This window comes from Ochotona princeps, chromosome 9 (assembly GCF_030435755.1).
Source record: "Ochotona princeps isolate mOchPri1 chromosome 9, mOchPri1.hap1, whole genome shotgun sequence".
Classification (NCBI taxonomy): Eukaryota; Metazoa; Chordata; class Mammalia; order Lagomorpha; family Ochotonidae; genus Ochotona; species Ochotona princeps.
In genome coordinates, this window is record NC_080840.1 from 72,730,299 (window position 1) to 72,754,420 (window position 24,122).

The following is a 24,122-nucleotide window of genomic DNA, read 5'->3' on the forward strand; positions in this document are numbered from 1 at the left end:
TGTTGTTCAGGTACAGGTACTTTAGTTTCAAGAAACCTGGGAAAAACAATGAGGATGCATCCATCAGGACTCTTTAGACTTGGAGCTGGTAGTTAGTAAGCAAGAGAAAAGAGAGGAGGCAGAAAAGAGGCACTTCTTCAGCAGGAAATGGTAGCAGTACCCAGTCAGATACAAGACAAGCAGTAGTTTGTGTGTTATTGTATATATGTTACTTCTGCTCCCTGGAACCCTGTGAAGTAGGGACTCTTGTCCCCATTGTAGAGAACAGGAAACAGGCTGAGCAAGATGGAGACTTGGCAGCTTGACACCAGGCAGCAAGCATTGGAATGGAGTGTGTCCGATCTCAGAGGCCTCCTGGCTGGCCCCACAACAGGGAAGCGTCCACACACAGCAGAGACAAAGTCTATTATTTATAATTTGTGTCTGGCAAGTGTTTAAGGAAAGTGTGGATCATTTCTAACAACATGTATCTTGGGAGGAAGACAGCGTAGACAAGTTCGTGTACGATCCCTGCTCCAGAGTTCAGAGGAAGGAATCCTTGACTCTTTAACATCTTTTCCTGTGATTCAGTGCTTTCATAATCTTTGTGGTTCTCCTTGAATCTCCCTTCATCAATGACACATTCCCTGAAATTACGGATGTAGCTCAATTCTACAGACATAGATGAAAAGCATTGCTATTGTAGTTATTTGAACAGGGAACATTTGGATGCAGTCAACCTTCAGCAAGGCCAAGTTAAAAATTCTATTGGTGCTGACCTGCATAGAAACACAGATCTGATGGCTCACTCTGTTTTCTTGAAGAAAGAAAAAAAATAAAAACCAAGTCTGGGTGTGCAGGGGGAAAGAGTACAGCTCTATATAAGAAAGTTCTTTTTATTTTTTAACCTAACATCCAGAAATAACCAGAAGGTTTACATTCACTGAGTCTAATATTATCTCTTCTGTGTGCAGATTTTTTAAAGATTTATTTTACTTTTATTTGAAAGAGAGAGGAGAAAAGGAGAGCCATACAGAGAGAAATCATCTGCTGGCCCAGTCCAAAAATAACCACAATGTTGAGAATTGGGCAAGGCCAAATCCAGAAGCCAAGAGCTTCTTCCAGGTCTTCCATGTGAGTTCAGGGGCCCAAGCTCTTGGGCTGTTCTTCACCTACTTTCCAGGCACCATGAGGGAGCTGGATTGGAAGTGGAACAGCCAGGACAATAACCTGCAGCACATTATGGGATTCCAGTGCTGCAGGTGGAGTACCAGACTCAGTGCTGTGCCAACTGTGTTTGTGTTTATGGGAGAGAGAATTCTTTTCAAATGAGTTCCCATGTTTGCAACAACCATTTACCATGTCTACAGTTCAATCCTCGATCTTTGCAGGCCAGGTTTTTTCTTGTCCCCCCAATCCCTTGGAAACACAAAAGGAAAATACCGCATACCTGTGTTGAAAACACCAGTGTGTATTTTTCTTTTCTTTTTTTTTTTAGATTTGTTTGTTTGTTTTTAAGATTTTTTATTATTATTTTATTTTAATAATCTTTACATACTGGATTAGGGCACAAAGGGTCAAGGGCTACAGGAAAATACGTAAGACTATTGTTTTTACATTCTCTCTCTCTCTATGTCCCACCTATCCCAGGATCCCCGAAATGGGGCATGTTTCGAGGGTACTGTTCAGGTGGTTTTGATAGTTCAACAGTTCTGAATTGCTGCCAATCTCACTGCAATGAAATCTCTCCAGAATCCACTGGCTGACATAGTTCACCTTAGGGTCTCCGTTTGCCCAAATTTTTACTGCCAACACATGAGTGGGGTAGTTGATCCATTTGTTCTGTCTTCCATCCTCTGTAGTGGTACCAGGTTCTGATGGAGAATATGGCAGTCCTCTTCAGGTTCCGATGGACTGCCATATTCTCCATGTGCACCTGGATATGCTGTCCACTGCTCCATCTGAGCCACTGAGGAGGCTCAGCTTTGACACATACACTCCATGGTCAGACCATTGGATTTGTACTTCTGTTCATGGCTGGGATTCTGAGATCAGCAGTTCAACTGGTAGGAGGGTGGCAATCCCCAAAGAAACTTTGTCTGAGGTGATCCCAGACCTGATTCTTGTATGTGCTTGCCAATACAGGATCGACACAGTCCGTCGCCCCAGTCAGCTTATGCATATGCTTGTGGTTGCAATTGCTGAGTCAGTTCTGTTTCCAACACTGTCCTCTACAAAAACCAATGGGTGTTGCACCCCAATCCAATCCTGCCAACCACACACCTGGCCCTCACACAAACCAGTGGGAGCTGTCACCTAGTCAGAGTGACTCACAATAACCCCCACCAGGCCTGCCCCCTGCCCTGGTTCCTGTGCTTGCCAAAACGCACAGTGGATTGGTCAAGTCTGTCCCATATCCCATTCAGCTCTCATACATGTCAATGGGCATTGAAGCCTAGTTCAACCCAACCAGCCCTACTATCCAGTCCACACACATGCTGGTTGGTGCCATTCAGTCTAGCCAACCTGCCACAGTCATGGTTCTCATGGTGTCCAGTGGGAGTGGCATCCCAAGAGGGAGGTGCCTACTATTTCCATATTTGATCCCACTCTCAGAGCAGTTTAACTTGACAGAATTAGCTCCCAGTTCCAGCATCTGCTAGCTGATTCTGCAGTAGAACCAAGCCAACCCTCAACCACTCTGATTTATGCTTTCACCGGTAGAAACAGGGAGACCAGTCTGACTTTTCCCTGATCTAGCTCACATGAGGCCCAGAGGTGGTGTAACCCTGCCTGGTCTGGTCTACCCCATCCCAGCTCACGCTCTCTAGTGGGAGTGGTGGTCCAGCAGGGGAGCCCTCCACATTATCCTACTGGCTTTGCCTCCTTCCCCCGGTTCTCGCATGTGCTGGTTGGGTGCTGCGGCCCAGTATGGCATGCCCGCCTCACTTCAGCATTTGCCAGTGGATCTGTAGCCTGGCCCGGCCTGGTCTATACCCAATTCCAGCTGACGTTGTTGGGGGTTAAAATCCAGTCCAGCCCAACTGGCACCAAATCCCAGCCCTAATGTGTACTGGTATGTGTTGTGACCAAATCTGGCCCAGCCCACACTCTGTTCTGGTGTTCAGATTTGCCAGCGGGTGATGTGAACTGGTTCTGCCTGGTCTGCCCCTGACTTGCATCGAATGTATGTTGGTGGGTACCCTTCCCAGACCTGGGCTTGGCTGCTCCTTATCGTGGCTCTTGCACTTACCTGCAGGAACTGTGTCCTGACAGAGGAGTTTGCCAGGCTCCTCCATCAAAACCTTTCCCAATGTCAGATCTCACACACACCAGTGGATCCATGGGCCAGCCCTATCTAGTCTACCTCTTGCCCTAGCAAGAACAGTGGCCTTTTCTGACTGACCTTCAACCCATTCCAGTTCTTACTGTTGAATGTTTCAGCCCAGCCAAGGCTCATCCATATCCAGACACAGCTCACACATGGCTCAGTAGGATCGGAGACCTAGCCTAGCTTGTCCTACACCCACCCAGGTTCTCCAGAGCACCAGTTGGTGCTGGAGTCTAGCCCAGTCTGATATGCCCAGCCCCAGTCTACGTTTGTGCCAAGGGACTCTGCAGCCATATCCAGACCAGAACACAGCCCCCACTCCAGCACTCAAAAGTGGCAACCACAACCCAGCCAGGGTGTCCCCTGACTCCCCAGCCGGGCCTGTTCCCAGCCATAGATTACATGCATGCCAGTGGTTGTTCTGACCCAGTTTGGCATAGCCCCACACCTGTCTTAGCCTTTCCCTTAGATGCTGTAGCCTGGCCTGACTTGGCCTGCCCCACTTTTCGATTCTTGCTGGCAGGTAATGGAACCTGACCCTGTTCAGTCTACTCCCATCCGTGACTCATGCAAAACAGTAGGTGTAAGAACCTAGTTTGGCATGACTTGTGCTCTGGCCTGGTTTCCGTTCTTCCCTGAAAGCTAAGGTTTGCTCGGCCATGCCTGGCCCGTCCCCTCCCATTACCAACCCACAGATTAGCCAACAGTTGGAGATACTTTGCCCAGCTTGCCCACCCTCCCCAGGCCTGGACCATGTGATCACCAGTGGGAGTTATAACCCACTAGGGGAGTTTACTGTGTTCCCCGACTTGGCCCACTTCTAGACCCAGATCTCGTAGATGCCAGCGGGTGTTAGGCCCTTGCCTGGCATAGTCTGCCTTTCCATCTTGACCTTGTATGAACCGGTGAATGTTGCAGCCCAGCCAGCCCCACACCCTGTTTTAGAATGCACATTTAGGTGCTGCAGCCTGGATCTGCCCAGACTGTTATCAGTTCCTGTATCTGTGAGTGAGGGCATGTTCCACGGTCACACCTAGCTCAGCCCATTATCACCCCAACTCTTGAGCTAACCAATGGAACTTGTATTTCCACAGGGTTGGGCCCACATCCCCCACAGAATCTACATCTGGAACTGGTTCTCTTGCATGCTGGTTAGTGTCATGGCCCTACCTAAAGTGACCTGTTCCCTGTTCCAACGTTCTGTTAGATACTAGGATTTAGCCCTTCTTGACAGGCCCCCAGCTCTAGCTTTCACATGGACTGGTATGTGGTTGTCAGCATTGTTCAGTGATAACAAGCCTTACACAAGACTCACATGTAGGCTGGTATATTAATCTGACCCATACAAATCATACAGCCTCTCCCCTCCAAACCACCAGGTCTCAGTCCCCTCGCTTACCTGCAAGTAAAGTGACCCTGTCATTGGGAGTCCCTCAGGATCGATTCCTCACCAACAGGCACGGTGACCTCATTCATGGACATCCCTAGGCAGTAATTCCACACCCTCAAAACCTCAGAGCTTGCTGTCAGATGGCCAGTGAGCAGAGCCTGGTGCAGTTGGCATGGCAGCAGTGGCTGTGGCCATGGCCCTAAGCATTGAGTCCAACTTGGCTCAGGTACCCAACACCTGCAGGTCTGCTGGAAGCTCCCTCCACCCAGGCCCCAAAGTCAAACTCCCCTAGGTCCCTGCTGCCACAAGATGGTGGTGGCGGGTGAAGCCAGGGCCTGCCTTTGCTCCCAAAAGATCCCTTCACAGCATACTTGCTGTGAAGGGAGAAACCTGCTGTGCCCAGGCAAGCCCAGAACTCGCTCACTGCATGGCAGCTGTGGCTATGGTCAGGGCCCCAAGCACTGAGCCCAAACTGGCTTCAGTAACCAGACTGCTGGAAGCCTGTATTCTTACAACAGAGGTGGTTAAACAAGCAAAAAGCAGGCGCTCCTTTAGGTAGGAATGTATCTGTCTTTCAGCCACAAACCATATGTGACTATCTGTAATAAGGCTTCTCATTTCAATGATGGTAAGAACCAATAAGTGGCCATGCGTCACCTGTATCACCAGCCATGGGACCCTGCTCGGTTGGTCCCATCTCTGTTTCATAGGGCTGCCTTTCCTCAGCACATAACTTTAACCCAGAAACTGACTAGTTCATAATTACAGAAGCTAGAAGTCCAAAATCAAAGTATCAAATGACCACCATCCCCGAAACCATTAGGGCAAACCCTCCTTGCTTCTCGCTTTCTCTTACCTTCCAGTGCCATCAGACTTTCTTTTTTTTTTTAAGATTTATTCATTTTTATTACAGCCAGATATACACAGAGGAAGAGAGACAGAGAGGAAGATCTTCCGTCCGATGATTCACTCCCCAAGTGAGCCGCAACGGGCCGGTGCGTGCCGATCCGATGCCGGGAACCTGGAACCTCTTCCGGGTCTCCCACGTGGGTGCAGAGTCCCAAAGCCTTGGGTCATCCTCCACTGCTTTCCCAGGCCACAAGCAGGGAGCTGGATGGGAAGTGGAGCTGCCGGGATTAGAACTGGCGCCCATATGGGATCCTGGCGCGTTCAAGGCGAGGACTTTAGCCGCTAGGCCACGCCGCCGGGCCCCATCAGACTTTCTTGACATGCAACTTTTCGCCTTCTCCTAGTTTTTCTCCAATCATGTGCTTTTTTCTCAGTATCTCTTCCTGAGATAGGGATGCCAGTCGTATTGGGACAGGAGCCACCCTCATGATCTCAGATTTAACTTGCTTAAATCTGCAAAGATCTTTATTGAAAATAACGTTCACTTTTCAGTCTTGAACATACCTTTTTAAGGGATGCAGTTCTAGACATCACACTTTCCATTTCTGTTTCCCCCATTGTCAAAAAAGTTTGCAGGATGCTGTGGAGCTGCTGAGTACAGCTGGGCTCTGAGGTCCCTGCAGCTCTGGGAGGTTGTAGTCTGGGTATCCACTTGCTCTAGGTACATGCATTGATCAGCCTTGGCAACCAAGGTGCTCAAGAGAGAGATTCTATGAGAAGAGGTTCGGGGTCATTACAAAAAAAGATAAGCTTCTGGAAGGCATGGTTCATGCAAAACTGTTCTATGCTGTCACAGTCATTCTCTTTACCTCCAATTGTATTTGTTTGAGTGAGGATGGAGCTGCTTTTTGTTTTGTTTTGTTTTGATTGGAAAGGCAGATTTACTGAGAAAAGGAGAGACAGATGAAAAGATCTTCCATCCACTCATTCAATCCCCAAATGACTGCAACGGCCGGAGCTGAACCCACTTGAAGCCAGGAAATTTTTCTGGGTCTCCCACACAGGTGCAGGGTCCAAGGCTTTGGGCTGTCCTCTACAGTTTTCCCAGACCACAAGCAGGGAACTCCCTGCTGCCTCCTGTGCAGCAGGAGCAGGATGGAAAGTGGAGCAACTGGGACATAAACTGGCGTGCATACAGGATCCTGTTGTGGTTAAGGCAAGGATTTAGCCACTGAGCCAGCATGCCAGGCCCGACCCACACATTTCTAAGTTGAATTCCCACCATTATGACTTCATGTGATACGAAAAAGGAGGTTTTGGCATTAGAAAAGCTAACTGTTATATCACAATTGATTTCAGGTGTTGCAGGGAGGGGCCGACTGCCAGATGGAGCAGATTAAAGAGAAATATCATAAACCATCTGTGATGAATAAGGGCAGCTCTGGCTTCTAACCCATGCTAGGCCCCTCCCGCTGGGTCAGCTCTGGAGATCAGAAGGAGGAGATCCTTTGAGGCCCCCAAGGACTTACAAGCACAGGAGGCAGCAGGGAGTACAAACAGAGATGAGACTCTGTCCCCACTCTTTGCTGATGCTCCTGGACTTCAAAGAGCAAACTGTGTCATCACTAAGGGAGGGAGGATTGAACTGCCACCTGCAGCACGCAGCACACACGGAGCGCAGGAAGACACTTCTGCCACTCTCCCGCATTTCCTTCCCCTCAGATATGACCTCAGATATGCAAATCAGGATGGGGTAGGGTCCCTGCTTGGAATCTCAGACTCGGAAGCAGGAAACAAAAGCCTTGGTGAAATGGAATCTTATGGAAGATTCAGTAGTGTTGCTGTTCCTGACTTTCAGAAATGATTTACGTGAACAGTTTGTGATTTAATGATAATGTTGTCCTTATGAAAGCCTGCTTTGTGACATGTTGCCACTCTAGGTAAGAACACTGGGAAATCACAGTGTGTCATTATTATTCTGGTCGTTGCCATAGCTTCAGCAGTGGAAGTTATGGGTTTGTCAGCATTTCCATTATTGCTTTTTATTCTCAAGACCTCTGTCTTAGTCACTGAAAATTGCCTCGTACTGGATGGAAGCCTAGAGGTAATTTCCTTTAGCCTTGAAGCAACTGCGTTCTTTTATGGTTGTACGTGAGTTTGCAAGTGATTTAAATGTATTTTTATTAAAAAATTAATTCACACATAACTCTCAACTCTTTTTAATGCTTATAGCTCTAAATCAAGATTGGATATTAATCATGTGAAGTAAAAGCAGTATACAGCAAAAATACTGCCTTATTCACAAAAGGACAAGACATGGCTAAGAAATAAGATCAGTGTGTGTGCGACAATTAGTAGTAGTTCCTTGTGAACTCACATTATGCATTTCTGAGATTTGCAGTGTAAAAGAGGGGAAGGGATGACATGGTCTTAAATTGTAAAATTTAGCAGCGTGTGTGGGTGGGCAATTAGCTTAGTGATTAAAGTACCTACATTCCACACCACAGTGCAGTACCTGGGTTTACTACCCGGTTCTGGCTCCCAGTTGCAGCTCCCTGCTAATGCAGACCCTAAGACATAGTGCTGGTAGCTCACTCAGGTGACTGGGTTTCTGCCATCACCTGGAAGAAATGGAGTGCATTCCTGAATTCCAGTTTTAGCTTCCACCCAGTTTCACCCATGGCAGATAAGTGAATTTGGAACATGAATCAATAGATGGCAGCTCTCTCTTTCAGCGACTTAAAAAGTAAGCTTCAGGGGCCAACATTATAGCATAGCACTTTAAGCTTCTGTCTGTGACATTGATATCACATCTGAATGGGAGTTCAAGACCTGGCTGTTCCATTTCCAATCTAGCTCTTTGCTAGTGTGCCTGGGAAAGCAGCAGAAGATGGTCCAAATGTTTGGGCCCCTGCACCCACATGGGAGAATCAGAAGCTCTAGTCCTGGCTTTGACTTGGCGCAGGCCTGACCACTGCAGCCATTTGGGGAATAAACAAGTGGATGGAAGATCTTTCTCTTTCTCCCTCCCCCTCTTTCTCTCTCTCTACTTTCTCATCCACCTCCTCCCCTTTTTCCTCCTAACTGTAACTTTCAATAGATTTTTTACAAGTTCTCTTGAAAACTAAATACATGTATTAGACTTGTTATTGACATTGGGATCTTTCAAAAAATCAGAATTCTGAAAATCAGAATTTTCAGTGTCTGGAAAGGACCTTAGATCTCAATCCTTCAGTTCTGTCATTCCCACATTCCCCTCAAATGATTATCCTATCAACACCATGTTCATTTTTCTGCCCTTCCAACAGTGTGACAGTTACCTTTTGCTCCATAATGAATGTATGTAACACCTAAGCACTTAACAATAACAAGTAGCTCGCAGTTCCAGATGTTGGCACTGTGAACGGGGCTCAGCCAGGTTGCTCTTCTGCTAATGCCACCCAGGCTCGTTTATATGAATACAGTCAGTCAGTGGTTCATCTGAAAAGATGGTCCAACTCACAGGCCTAATGGTTGGCTATGGTGCAGAAGCAACTGGGTCAGATGTCTATAGCCTCTATTGGGCCATCACAACTTTTTACTGGCTCCTGGGTTCCAATATCAAGAGGATACACAAAATGTATCCACTCTGCCCAACCTTTGTTTGTATCCTGCTTGATTTATTAACTAAAACAAATCACATGACAAGCTCAAATCCGTTTTTTTTTACTGAAATTGTGGCCCCAACCCAACCATTTCATTTGGGATGTTTTTAATATTTAATCTTGACTGAAAAGAGGAAAGGGAAGATAGTTATGGCCCTAGAAAAAGGACCAAACAAACTCTGAGGGAAGTTAGAATTCATGTTACAGAAATAAAAGAAAATCACAAATTTGCCTCGTGTCACCGACTCAGTGCTAAGGGATGGGATTATCTCAGTGCAGTGGCTTACCTTTAAAGAAACAGGCAGAACTCAGTCAGGAAATTAAAAAGTTTATTTGGCCTTGTTTAGTGCTACTTCCCAGCATGATAGAAAGCCTAATCCATCTTGAATTTGTGCTCCGAGGTCTTATAGAAGATGTGTCTTAAAGGTCAAGACTGTGAAGTGCATGAGTCGTCATTTGCCAGGAATTTAGATTGCTTCAGGTGGGATAGCACACTGACTCATAAATATGGAACTGGATTACTACAGAGTGAACATAAAGCAACTCTCAGTAAGGAAAGGAGGAAGAGGCACAAGCTCTGTGGGAAGCGAGGGACCCAGGGATGAATATATCACTTCAGTGGGAAACAGTGTAGTTTCCAATATGTGAGCCACAGGATGTAGACCAGCAAAGCCTCTACCTGTGCTGCAAAACATGTGTTTCTCTGACCTGGAAGTGATTTGTCAGGCCCCCATATCCTCTGTCCTAAAGTGTTTGCCATGCCTCTGTTAATATTTTTGTTGATTTCCCATGATTCTACAGAACCCTTGAACATTTCATAGGTGGTCACAATCCTGCCTCTACAATGTGCACTCAACATCTTAGGAGAAGGAATTACAGGGAAAAAAACAAAAAACAAAAAACAGGGTTCCATGAAGTTTCTAGGGAATTCATGGGGATTTATAGCACAAAAGAAATTTGCTTTGTTAGGACCTGCAAGCAGCATTCACAAGGGGCTGAGCGGCTGCGTAGAGGCCTGGGTTGAATTCAGACCTCTTGTGAGCCAGAGATGATGTGGGAGACAGCACTCAGGCCTTTGACCCAGATCCTAATGAAATGGCCAAGAGGAACTTGCAGTCACAAAAGGCTAAGACAGGGAAAAGGCTCATTTTCATGTGGACATGAGACACCTCCTCAGGGCTCCCACAATGGCAAGGAGGGCCGTGAGACAACTGAAGCAAGGCTGGAGCCGGAGAAATGTTTTGTTCACTGTTAACCTTGAGCCCATTCCTAGCTTCTGGCTCTTACAACTCAAACACCATAGGCTGGACAGGTTCTCTACAAATAAACCTTGTCCTTTTAATTCAACTCCAAGCAAAAATTGTCTGTGGTAGCTCAGTTGTGATGCATCAACTGCACACATAGATTTCCTCACCTTTTTTCCCCTTTCTTGATCTTATCTCCTTTATGTTTTGCTTTATTTACCACTAAAAATTTCCATTATTTGACAAGTAAATACCTCCAGGTTTAAATCATTTCCCTGAAATATTAGAATTTTGAAATATTTCTGATGACTCAAACTCCCTCTTGACCTAAAGGAATCAATCCTTACTAGAAACAGTCACATGAGAGGGGCAGAAGAAGGAGGAGGTTCGTGCACTGGCTAGAACAGTCCTTCTGGAGCCTCCCAAAGAGTTCTGCAGGGCTATTGTAGGCTCAGGGTTATTGCTTTGCCTCCAGAAACCCAGAGAACCCAAGAAATGTCAAGAGCAGGAGTCATAGATTTTGGAAGAAAAAAATAATAAGCTTTCATGCACTATTTTATTACCAAGGTCTCAAACACACAGGAATCTTGGAAGAGTTTAACACTGAACAGCAATGTACCCACCATCTAGATTCTACCATACTGTGATCTAGCTACCCCCTATCCACACCTATCCACCCATCAATCCTTACAACCTTTCATACATTTTAAAATGAGTTGTAGGTATTAATTCTCCTAAATACTTTGGCATGTATTTCATTTACTGTTTAATTTTACTAACAGTTGTGTTTTAGAGATGTACATACTTAAGCCAGCATTCTCAGAGTTTAGACAAATATCTTTCCTTATACAACTGAAAATTGCATTACTCTTACCTCCAAACTGCCTCATGCCCCATCACAATATTGCAGTATCAATCTTTAACATTCCTAGGAGATGGATATTGTTTTGTGGCCTATAATGTGATCAATTCTGGAAAAGATTCCACGAAGAGATGAAAAAAAAAGGTGGATTCTGAGCCCGGCATGGTGGCCTAGTGGCTACAGTCCTCACCTTGAATGCACCAGGATCCCATATGGGCACCGGTTCTAATCCTGGCAGCTCCACTTCCCATCCAGCTCCCTGCTTGTGGCCTGGGAAAGCAGTCAAGGACGGCCCAGGGCCTTGGGACCCTGCACTTGTGTGGGAGACCTGGAGGAAGTTCCTGGCTCCTAGCTTTGGATTGGCACAGCAACAGCCATTGCGGTCATTTGGGGAGTGAATCATCATATGGAAGATCTTCCTCTCTGTCTCTCCTCCTCTCTGTATATCTGACTTTGCAATAAAAAGAAATGTATCTTTTTTTTAAAGTGTATTCTGCAATTTCCGCTGGTTTGCGTAAGAGCTGGGGATAGTGACAGGCTGAGATGGGTATGACCATGGAACTGTCCAACGTTCATGGGTCCAGGCCAGGTTGCTCCAGGATGCAGCATCCGTAGGCACACCCAAAATAGGGTGTAGAGCAGGCCGGGCCACAACTTCCACCAGCTCATACATAGGCCAGGGAAGAGGACAGCCTAGGCCGAGTAAGGGCTAACATCCACTGGTATGTGTGAGATCTGGATCTGGAAGTGGGCGTGGTGGGAGAACTTGGAAACTCCCCTGGTAGACTATAGCTCCCACAGTGAGCTTGTGGTCCAGGCCTGGGTATTGATCAGTCCAGGCAAGGTAGCTCCATCTGTTAACAAGTATTTGGGTTGGCTCAGGAAGCAGGGCGGACCATGCAGGCTCAGAACAAACCTCAGTGCAATGGCATGTGCAGGGGACAGTCTGGAGTGTGGACCATGCCAGGCTAGGCTATCACACCTACCAGTTTGCATGATCCAGGAATGGGAACAGATTGCACAGGGCTAGGCTACAGCACCTGCCAGCAAGAATTGGGACTGGGGGTGGGGTGGGACAAATCAGGCTGAAACATCCACTGACAAAGGCTAAGAGAGGGGGATGGGCTATGCTGAACTGGATCAGAGCAATCATTGGCATGTACAAAATCTATGACTAGGAATAGGCCTGGTTGGGGAGTAAAGAAAACGCTCTGGCTGGATTGTGGTTCCCATTGGTGAGTGCGAGAGATGGAATGGGGGCAGCAACCTGGGTAGGACATGGCTGCCGTGTCTTTCAGCATGGGTGTGGACTTGGTCTGGGGTGTACCAGACTGAACTAAGCTCCAGCACCTACTGGTGTACATGAAATCTGCCACTGAGATGAGCCCTGATAGAAGAACTTGGGGAATTCCTATGTCAGGATTCAGTCCCTGCAGGTGAATGCAAGAACCAATGCTGGGAGCAGCCCAGACCAGGCCAGATTACAGTACCCATGGGCATGCGTGTGGTTCAGGTATGGGAATAAGACAAACTGGGCCAGTGCATAGCACCCACTGGCAGATGTGAGAACCAGGATGGGTTACAGGACAGGCCATTTCGGGCAACAATACCAGGCATTTGACATTAAGGCCAGGACTGGGGACTGGCTGAGCCAGACTAGGCTACAGCACCCACTAGTATGCGCTGCAATCAGGTGCAGACTGGGCCAGGCCAGGCTATAGCAAATGCCAAGGTGAGCTAGTCCATGCCAGACTAGGGCACAACACCCAACAGTTTACATGTTACCCATGGGGAGAGGTGAAAGCCTGGTAGGGGGCATCATGAGCTCCCCTGCTGGGCCACTGCTTCCATCGGAGAGCATGAGAACTGGGACTGGGCACAGACCAGCCCAGACAGGGCTACAATGCCTTTTGTCCTGCATGTAGGCTGGGTTGGAGAAAGAGTCAGGCTTGGCTCACTGACTGTATCAATTGGTGCATGCATGAGCCAGAGTAAGTGCAGGCTGGTTGGGCTTTGCTGCAGCATCAGGTGACAGATACTGAGTCTGGTGGCAAATTCTGTCAAGCTAGACTGTAGAACCACCTGGAGAGTGCAAGACTTGGGACTAGGAGTGGACCCTGTAGGAAAACTGTGGGCACCTTTCTGATGGGCTACAACTCTCACAGGTGAGCATGAGAACCAGGGCTGAAGCAGAGTCTGGCTAGACAGGTGGTGGCAACCACTGGCGTGAGTGTGGGCTAGATAGTAGGGTCAGTTGGGTTGAGCTAGGCTCCAATGCCCATTGATGTGTACAAGAGCTGAATTGGGATATGAGAAAGACTTGACCAGTCTGATGCACATAATGGCAAGCACAAGAAGTAGGACTGGGGTGGGCCTGGAAGGAGTAATTTGGTGTTGCACAGAGTGTGTAGTGGGCTGGGTTGCTCTTGGCCACAGCACCCCACTGGTTTGTGTAAGAGATGGCGCTGAAGACAGAACTGACCCAGAAATTGCAACTACCAGTGTGTGCGTAGGCAAATGTGGATGACATATTGAATGAGACCCCGTGCTGTCAGGCACACACCAGAGTCAGGTCTAGGATCACCTTAGACAAGATGTTTTGGGGGTCCCCCCAGTTGAACTGCTGGACTCAGAACTCCAACCTTGGGTAGAATTGCAGGATCTGTGGACTTACAGAGTGCATGTGTCAAAACTAGACCTCAGTGGCTTTGACAGAGTAGTGGACAACATACCAAGATGCACATGGAGGATATATCAACCCACTGGGGACTGCAGAGGACATCTGGTACCACAGCAGAGGAAGAAGAACAGAACAAATTGGACAACTACCCCAGCCAAGTGTTGACAGCAAATATCTGAGTGAATGGAGACTCTGGTGGATTCTGTCAGCCAATGGACCTTGGAAGGATTTCCTCATCCTTGAATTGGCAAGATTGACAGCATTCAAGCACTATCAAATTCACTTGAGCAGAACCCTTGGAGCATGCTCCACATTGGGGATCCTGGGATGACATCAGATAGCCATTCTTCATCCCCTTGTACTGAGGTAGTTGGGAGGCTGGGTGCGGCTTCTCCCCATATCTTTCCCCTTCTCCAAGATACAGAAGGAATAAAAAGATAATGTGGAAACAATGGTCTCATCCACATACCTCATCCATACCTAATCCTCATCCATCTGTACCCTGATGAACTATATAAACATCATAAAAAATAGAACAAAAGAGAGAGATAAAGAAAGAAAAACCAAGAAACAGAAAGAAAAAACAAAGAAGGAAAAAGAAAAGAAAGAAGAAGAGAGAAACAAGTTTTTAAAATAAAAGTATATTCTGCGTCTAGGATGAAATGGTCTGTAGACATGAATTCAGTGCATTTGTTCTGTTGAATGGGTGGACTCTGTTTTTTCCTTGCCGAGTTTCTGTCTTGTCAATCTGTCCATTGAGGTTAGTGGGATTTTAAGATTCCACACTATTATTGTGTTAGGGTTTTGTCTCTCTTTAACTCCATTCATGTATGTCTTATGTAGCTTGGTATCCTGGCATTTTGTATGTACACATTTATTATCATGATTTGCTCTTGCTGAATGAATCCCTTAATCATTATGTGGTGTCCTTCTCCATCTTTTTTGCTTTTCATGTTGTAGTCTACATTTTCTGATATTAGAATGGCTATACCAGCCCATTTTTCCTTTACATTAGCCTGAAATGTCCTTTTTCATCCTTTCACTTTGTTCTGTTCATCTTTGTTCATGAGATGTGTCTCTTGTAGGCCAAAAATGGATAGGTCTTGTTTTTTGATTCAGTCTGGCAATCTATATCTTTATATTGCCGAGATTAAGTCATTTACATTCAGGCTTTAATATTGACAGGTAGTGATTTGGTCCTGTCATTTTAGCATTGAGTTTCTCATTACTTGATTTAGGTTTCTTTTGTGGTTTTGATGAGATGTTCTCCACATTCACCTTTGGATTTGATAGGTTTTCTTTTTTTCTCTATCTGTAGCACATCTTTGTGCAACATTTGTAGGGCAGGTTTGGTAGAGGTGAAGTCTTGAGTTCTGTTTGTTTTGGAAATACTTTGTTTAATTTTCAAAGACAAAGGGAAGCTTTGCTAAGTGTGTTGTTCTGGGCTGACAATTCTTTTCTTTTTTTTTTTTTTCTTTTAGAATCTGGAATACGTCACTTCATTTCCTTCTGACCTGTAGAATCTCCTCTGAGCGGTAAGCTGTCAGTCCGACTGGGGTTCCACTATAAGTTGTCTTATGTTTCTCATATGCTTATTTACATAAATTTTCTTTATGGTCAACTGAAGAGAGCATAATTATGATGTGTCAATGGCAAGGATTGATTCTGGTCTAGTCTACCTGGGGTTCTGTACCCTTACTGTACCTAGTTTCCCATTTCTTTCTCCTTGCAAGTTCCTATTTGTTTTCTCACTGAATATGTGTTGTAATTCAGCTTCTCTTTCTCATCTTCAGGAACCCCATAACTCTGTTTGGTCTTTTGATGGTATAACTTAATTCTTGGATACTTTTCTGAATTTACTCTCTTTCTCTTTTTTTCTTTTAATTTTTAAAAATAATCTTATATAATTCATTAGGGTACAAAGGATCAAGGGCTACGGGAAAGTGGGTAAGACCATTGTTTCCACACTAATATCATATTTTTCCCCCTGTATCTGGGGTCAGGGGAGCAACAAAGAGAAAAGCCTCACCCAGCCTCCCACCCATCCCAGGTCCTGACGTGCGGCACACTCCGAGGGTCCTGCTCAAGCAGTTTTGATAGTTCAACAGTTCTGAATTGCTGCCAGTCTCACCATTCAACACACGATGAAATCTATCCAGAATCCACTGGCTGACATAGTCTCTTCATGGTTGGGGTTCTGAGATCAGCAGTTCAGTTGGAGGGATCCCCAGAGAAACTTCATCTGAGGTGATCCCAAACCTGATTCATGTGTGTGCTTGCCAGTACAGGTTCCAGCACAGTCTGTCGCCCGGATCAGCTTATGCACATGCTTGTGGTTGCAATTGCTGGGTCAGTTCTATTTCCAGCCCTGTCTTCCACAAGAACCAATGGGTGTTGCAGTCAAGCCTGATCCTGCCCACCTCACACGCAACCCTCACGCAAACCAGTGGGAGCTGCAGCCTAGTTGGGGCGACTCACAATAACCCCACCAGGCCTTTCCCCTGCCCTGGTTCCCATGCTTGCCAGTAAGTACTGCAGACTTGTTCAGTCTGTCTCACATCCCATTGAGCTCTCATACATGTTAATGGGCATTGAAGCCTAGTGCAACCTGATCAGCCCCACTATCCAGCCCACACACATGCTGGCAGGTGCCTTTCTGTCTAGCCATGCCTACCCCTGACCTGGTTTTCATGCAGTCCTGTGGGAGTGGTAACCCAAGTGGGAGGTGCCCACTATTTCCCTCCTAGGCCACTCCTACTCCCTGAATATGCACTCTCCAGGAGATTCTGCAGTTTAACTGGATAGATTTAGCCCCCAGTGCCAGCCTCTGCCAACTGATGCTACAGCAAAGCCCAACCAGCCCTCACCCACTCTAATTTTTTCTTGTACCAGTCAGAACAGGCAGCCCAACTTGGCTTTTCCCTGATCTAGCTCACATGAGGCCCACAGGTGTTTAGCCCTGGTTGGTCTGGTCTGCCCCCATCCCAACTCATGCTCTCCAGGGTAAGTGACTGTCCAGCAGGGGAGCCCACATTCACCCTGCTGGCTTTGCCCCCTCCCTCCCTGGTTCTCACGTGTGCTGCTTAGGTGCTACGGCCACATCTGGTACGGCTCACCTCACCTTGGCATTGCATATTGTGCACTGGTTTGTGTTATGACCAAACCTGTCCTGATCCATACTCTGGTTTTTGGATTCACCAGCATGTGATGTGAACTGGTTCAGCCTGGTCTGCCCCTGACCTATGTCAACTGTATGCTGGTGGATATCTTTCTCTGGCTTGGTCTGAGTTGCTCCCTATCATGGTTCTTGTGCTCACCTGTGGGGACTGTGTCCTGCCAGAGGCGTTTCCCAAGCTCCTCCATCAGAACCTCTCCCTATGCCAGGTCTTGAGCTTACTGGTGGGTCCATGGGCTAGCCCTCCTTGCTGGCCTTCAATCCATTCTGATTCTTACTGTTGAATGTTTCAGCCCAGCCAAGGCTTGTCCATACCCAGACACTGCTCACACATGGTTCAGTAGGGGCAGAGATCTAGCCTAGTCCATCCTACATCTACCCAGGTTCTCCAGAGCACCAATGGTGCTGGAGTCTAGCCCAGATCAATACGCCCAGCTCCCATCCACACTTGTGCCAAAGGAGATTGCAGTCATATCCAGACCAGAATGCAGTCCCTACTCTGTCCCCCGCACTCTCCCATGGGAACCCCAACCCAGCAAGGGTGTACTCTCACAGCTCCCCAACCGAGCCTATTCCCAGCCCTAGATAACATGCATGCCAGTGTTTGCTCTGACCCAGTTGGCTTAGACCCTCACCTTTATCAGCCTTTTTCTTTGATGCTGCGGCCTAGTATCCCTGGCTCATGCAGACCAGTTGGTGTAAGAGCCTAGTTCGGCATGACCTGTGCTCCATTCTGAATTCTGTTCTTCCTTGTGAGTTGAGGTTTGCTTGGACCTGCCCAGTCTGCCCCCTTCCAGGTGCAGCTCGGCCCACCCCACATTCTATTTTAGGTTACACTTTTGGGTGCTGCTGCCCTGACCTGCCCAGACTGTTGTTGGTTCCTTTACCCGTAAGTGATGGCAGGTTCCATGGTCACACCTAGCTCAGCCCATCACCACCCAGCTCACAAGCTAAGCAGCAGGACTTGTATTTCCACAGGGCTGGGCCCACACTTTCCCCACAGAATCTACCTCCGGACCCGGTTCTCTCACCTGCTGGTTAGTGTCTTGACCCTGCCAAGTGTGCCCCATCCACTGTTCCACCACTCACTCAGGTACTGGTACCTGGCCCTGCCAGACAGGCCCCCAGCCAAAGCTTTTGTGTGGACTGGTGTGTGGCAGTCAGTGATGCTCTATGATAATAGCCCATCTCAGGATTCCCCTGTGGTCTGGTAGTTCAGTCTGGCCCAAATTGATCTTATGGACTCTCCTGTCTAAACCACCAGGTCTCAGTCCCACCCTTGCCAGAAAGTTCTGTGACCCCATTGCTGGGAATCACCTAGAATTCATCCCTCATCTACACTCACACTGGGCTTATCCATGAGTGTCCCTAGGCAGCAATTACATATCCCAAAAACCCCAAAGCTCACCACCCAAAGCCTAGGACTCAGTCACTGTCTTTTGGCAGTGACATTGGCCTGAGTTCCCAGCAGTATTCCAGCCTGCTGGGACACCCCCCACAGCTGCCACACTGCGGGGAGCTGCTTTTACCCCAACCCCACAACCGAACCCCGCCCAAACTCCTCCTGCCACAATATATGCCACAATATAAGCCACATATATGTAGCTTTCTCTTTTAGCACTCTCTTGTGTCTCACTCATTCTATTATTTAGAAGTTCCACTAATTTTTAATTTGCTATATTGTTTTCTTCATTTCTAATAACTTAGTTTGATTCTGTTTATTGATGCTATTTATAGTGTAATATATTCCTTTAGTTCCTTGAAATTCCATATTGCTGTCCATTGTTTCCTTGGTGCTTTATAACAATTTCTATGTGGAAAAGACATTTAATTGTAAAACAGCAAAGTAGACCAAAGTACAGTTTTAAGGATGATTGTTTCTTTATACTGTTTAGGTAATCTAGAAGGGGTTTTAAGGTTAAGTATCTTCATAAAAGCAATAAAAAATGAAAACATGAAAAAATAAAGCAAGAAATAAGGACTTGCTGTTACGTTTTACAAAAAAAATTAACATTCTGCCAGTCTCATGTGTATACACTGTGGACTCCAACAACCATGGCATGAGAGTTACATCATAGCACAGATGCTAAGCTTTCAAGGGAATAGTTAAAGCTGGCACTAGTCTTATTGATAGTATCACTGCAGTACAAAAAGTGCTTGTTCTACTTACAAGAACATTTTTTTTTTCTTGAGAATAATTTCCTGGAGAGGAGGAAATAAATCCACAAAATTATTTTAGAAACTCATGTTCACTGAGTTTTCCAAAAACATGATCTTAAAACCCAGTGCCTTAAAGTGCTTTCATGTGGAAATCATGATGGAAGGCACAGAATACAGTTTCTCGTCCCCACTGTGAAATTTTCAAAAAACATAAATTGTGCAGGGTTGGTAAATTCAAGTTATTTTATAAGCTGCTCAAAGAACATTGTTACTCCAGTAAAACCAGCTGTTAGCTTGCTTAGTTCCAATGACCTATAGAATAAATGATTGTTTTTCTTTTTGCTAGTATCTTTCATTATCTTTGTGGGAAAAATATCTACGCAGGTTATGCACTTTGAAATGATAAAACATGCAGAATATGTGCAAATAGAAAGTTTAAAAAAATACTTACTTTATATACATGTAAATCTACTTGGGTAGAGCTGAAATTGAACAAATATAAAAATTTTGCTTCCTAAAAAATGTTTTCAGAGGATCTAAGACAACTTAAAGCTGTACAAAGATTCCTAGAAGAAATCTTCGCTTCACATAGACGTTTATACCTACAGAAGTAATTCCAGCATCAGCCACCATATTGATTATGCAACATTTGGTCTAATCAGCAGTGATCACCCTTAAAGCTGTTATTTCTTTTTTTCTTTAAGATTTATTTATTTTTATTGGAAAGTCAGATATACAGAGAGGAGGAGAGACAGAGAGGAAGATCCTCCGTCTGACGATCCACCCCCCAAGCGAGCCGCAAGGGTCAATGCTATGCGGATCCGAAGCCAGGAGACAGGAACTTCTTCCAGGTCTCCCACGTGGGTGCAGGGTCCCAAGGCATTGGGCCGTCCTCGACTGCTTTCCCAGGCCACAAGCAGGGAACTGGATGGGAAGTGGAGCTGCCGGGATTAGAACCGGCGCCCATATGGGATCCCAGTGCGTCCAAGGCGAGGACCCCAGCCACCAAGCCATGCCACCGGACCCAAAGCTGTTGTTTCAAGAGATTGAGGTTTGTTGTAAAAGAATTCACAAAAACAGTGGCTTGCTGTGGTTTTAGATCTCTTCAACAATATTTATCAACTCATTTGGAACTGTAAAAAAATATTTACAGAATTCAGTTTTAAATGCATTTTACAACTTCTAAAGTTTTATGTTACAAAAATAATTCACAGCCCATGGCTTAAGTCCCGTGATGGATCTGAAGTCTCTTCTATTATCTGTATTCCCGTGACTGTGCCTTTAATGTGCCCACTTCAAGGTTGTATTTTTTCTTGACCAAAATTAAAGTCAAACCACATGTTCAATTAAACAGCTTCTTTATTAGTCTGAAGAAGAGTCATGGCTTCTAATTTCTGTCTGTAGGCTTCCTGTTCTTTCTTTAGAAGTTGTTGTTGGAGTATTTGCTGCAGTCCTGCTGCACTCTCTCTGCTGCTGGCCTGTGTCCTTCTGTGAGTCTCTGGGTGTTCCTCTGCTGCTTCCCTGTGTCCATGGGTCTCTAGGTGTCTCTCTGCTGCTGGTCTGCCCTTTCCTATATCCCTGGATCCTGCCCTGTTGGTTCTCCTTGGATAATACTTCTCCGTCTGTTTTAACCTCACCTATTCTGCCATCTTGCTCTCTCTAGCTGTATCATAGCTGCATCATTTAGTTGATCATTTATTTGATTCAGTCTTTCTTATTTTCACACAGAGAACTGTGTGAAAAATTAATGAGCACTTTAAAAATCAATTTTAGAAAACGCTTAAGTAGGGCAATAGAATATATGAAATAACACATTGTGGGTTTTTTTTAAAGATTTATTTATTTTTATTGGAAAGGGAGATATACAAAGAGGAGAAGAGACAGAGGGAAAGATCTTCCATCCAATGGTTCATTCCCCAAATGGCTGCAATTGCTGGAGCTGAGCCAATCCAAAGCCAGGAGCCAGGAGCTTCTTCCACGTCTCCCACACAGGTGCAGGGTCCCAAGGCTTTGGGCCGTCCTTGACTGTTCTTCCAGGCCACAAGCAGGGACCTGAGTGGGAAGTGGAGCTGCTGGGATTAGAACCGGTGCCCATATGGAATCCTGACGCATTCAAGGAGAGGACTTTGGCTTCTATGCTATCGCACTGGGCTTGCACATCGTGTTTTTTATTGGTTGATTTTTTAAATTATCCTTTGAAGATTTTTTTTCTTTTGAAAGGCAGAATTATAGAAGAGATGAGGGAGTGACAGAGAGTGACAGGGCAAGAGACATTTTATCAGTTATTTTACTCTCAAAATGGTTGCAATGGCTGGGGCCAGACCAGTTGGAAGCCAGCAGCCTGGAAATCCATTCACCCATCTAATATGGGTGGCAGGGGCCCAAAAATTTGGGCCATCTTCTACTGCTTCCCCAGGAACATTAGTAGGAAGCTGGATTGAAAATGGAGCAGCTAGGACTCTATAATTAGGACTCATGTAGGAAGCTGGTATCACCACCTGTGTCTTAACCTCCTGTACCACATGAGTCCCGAAATAAATAATTGACTTATTTATTGTAGGCTGTTTTAAGATTGATTTATTAATTGTTAGAAAGGCAGATTTATATTTAGAGAAGGAGATACAGAAAAATTTTCCATCTGCTGTTTCACTCTCCAAGTGGCTACAACAGCCAGAACTGAGTCAATCCAAAGTTTGGATCCAGGAGCTTTATCTGGGTCTCCCACACTAGTGCAGGGTCCCAAGGCCTTGGGCTGTCATCTACTGCTTTCCCAGGCCACAAGCAGGGAGCTGGATGGGAAGTGGAGCTGCCGGGATTAGAACCGGTGCTCATATGGGATACCAGCAGATGCAAGGTGAGGACTTAGCTACTGACCATTGTGCTGAGCCCTATTCATTGTGCTTTGAAAGTAGAGAGGCAGAGATAAACAGAGAGAGAGAGAGATCTTTCATCCACTGGTTCACTCCCCAAATTCCTAAAGTAGCCAGAGTTAAGCCAGGACAAAACCAGAAGCTCAGAACCTAACCTGAGTCTCTATTGTGAGTGGCATCACCTGCTGCCACCCAGGACGGGTGTTGCCAGAAGCTGAATGCTGAAAGCACAGGGGCTGGAACCCAGCCTAGGCACTGTGATATGGGATTCAGGGAAAGCAAGCATCGACTGTTGTACCAACCGCCTGACTCCTTATAAACACTGATTAATACTCGATCTCAGCGTACAGTCTGAGTAATAGAAGAGAAATCATGGAGACAGAATATTGGATGGAATATTTTAGCTGATGAAAAATAAATATACATAAGTGAAAACTTTTTGATGATGCTGTTTCTTAAAGGTAAATCAAGAATAAACTGAGGGTCATTAACTGGATGTTTATGATCCCCCAAAATAAGCTAGTGGACTGTGAATTTTTAAAACCAAGTTTTTTATTATTATTTTATTAACTATCACTTAATCAATGAATCCTTACTGATCAGAATGGCAGAATGTGGTCAAGAATGAGGACTAGATTTCAGACTCAAGCCGGTAGATGTGTGTGGAACTACCATTTGTTAACATGCGTCCATGGTAATACATGGCGGAGAAGAAGACCTAAGAGACAAGAGTTCAGGGAAGAGAACAGACCCACGTATTCAGATAGATGAGGATTAAGATGAAAAAAATTTCAAAGCCAGCAAAAGAAAAGCCGTGAGAAGTCTATCCACAGTTAGTACTTCACTGAGAAGTCTGATCTTTTAATAAAACCTGATGCTTTATTGAAAACCAGTCTGTCTCAGGTCATTGTGGTTGACACATGAGAGAAATTATAGGATCGGAGGAATTTGAAAAAGGAGAATGTTCTCACATGCTCCCAGAATCTCAATATTGAGAACCACTTGGGAAATCAAATTATTTTAGTAATGGCATTGGTTAGTTATCGCAATAGAGTACTTATAGGTTGTCTTTTTACTTTCTTTATGATGTTCTTTGGTGCAAAGAGTTTTTAATTTTGATGTATTCGATTCCAATTTACTACTTTTATTTTATGACTTGTATTTTTCTTATCAACAAACTCTTACCAAATCCAAGGTCATGAAAATTTACACTAATGTTTTCTGTTAAGAGTTTTAGAGTAGGAGCTTTTACATTTAGCTCTTTGAACTATTTCAAGTTTATTTCTAATAAACAGTAAGGTAGGAGTCCAATATAAAAATAATATTTCTCAAACTTCTACCACCAAATTTTTTCCCTTCTTTTTAGATAGTTGCTAGAAAATTGAAAATTATGCATGTAGTTTACACCACTTTTTAATTGGATAGCACTAAAATGTATCAGCAGTGATACTGGAACAATTATATAAATTCTGGTAAGTATACTGAGCTCTTAGTATGCATTAAGTATAACTCTAGATCATGGAGATTTGAAACAATAGGCACAAACTCTCCTTCTAAGGCATTATCAATATTCTGCAGGACACAGACATGCAAATAAATTCACTGGGGTAATTTTGTCTTTAGGTATTCAGAAAGTTAACCTTACTCATTCCAAAGGGAATCCTGGAAGACTGTTTTACACTCACAGACCTCACGACTCTCTGATGAATAAAACGTAACTCTACCACATAGCAGTTTTCCTAGAGACCCACAATAATAATAGCTATCTTTACTGAGCACCTACTATTTGTGGGCCCTGTTCTGGGTATAGACTTGCATTATGTCACTTCCTCCTTCCCATGGCATGAGTCTTGGAGATGCTATTTGCATGCTCATTTTACAGATTAAGTTGCAGAGCTCTGGAATAACTTGTCCAAGGCCCCACAGCTGCAAAGCTTC

General features: G+C 45.4%; 1 long non-coding RNA gene across 2 annotated transcripts in view; it reads left to right on the forward strand.

The window, feature by feature from the left end:
- The window catches only part of LOC131481156 (uncharacterized), a 151,142-nt gene that overhangs the window by 13,578 nt on the left and 113,442 nt on the right, over window positions 1–24,122 (forward strand). For both annotated transcript variants that reach the window (XR_009246102.1, XR_009246103.1), the window contains exon 2: window positions 15,461–15,514. This is a non-coding gene — a long non-coding RNA (uncharacterized LOC131481156). The remainder of the gene's footprint in view (window positions 1–15,460; window positions 15,515–24,122) is intronic.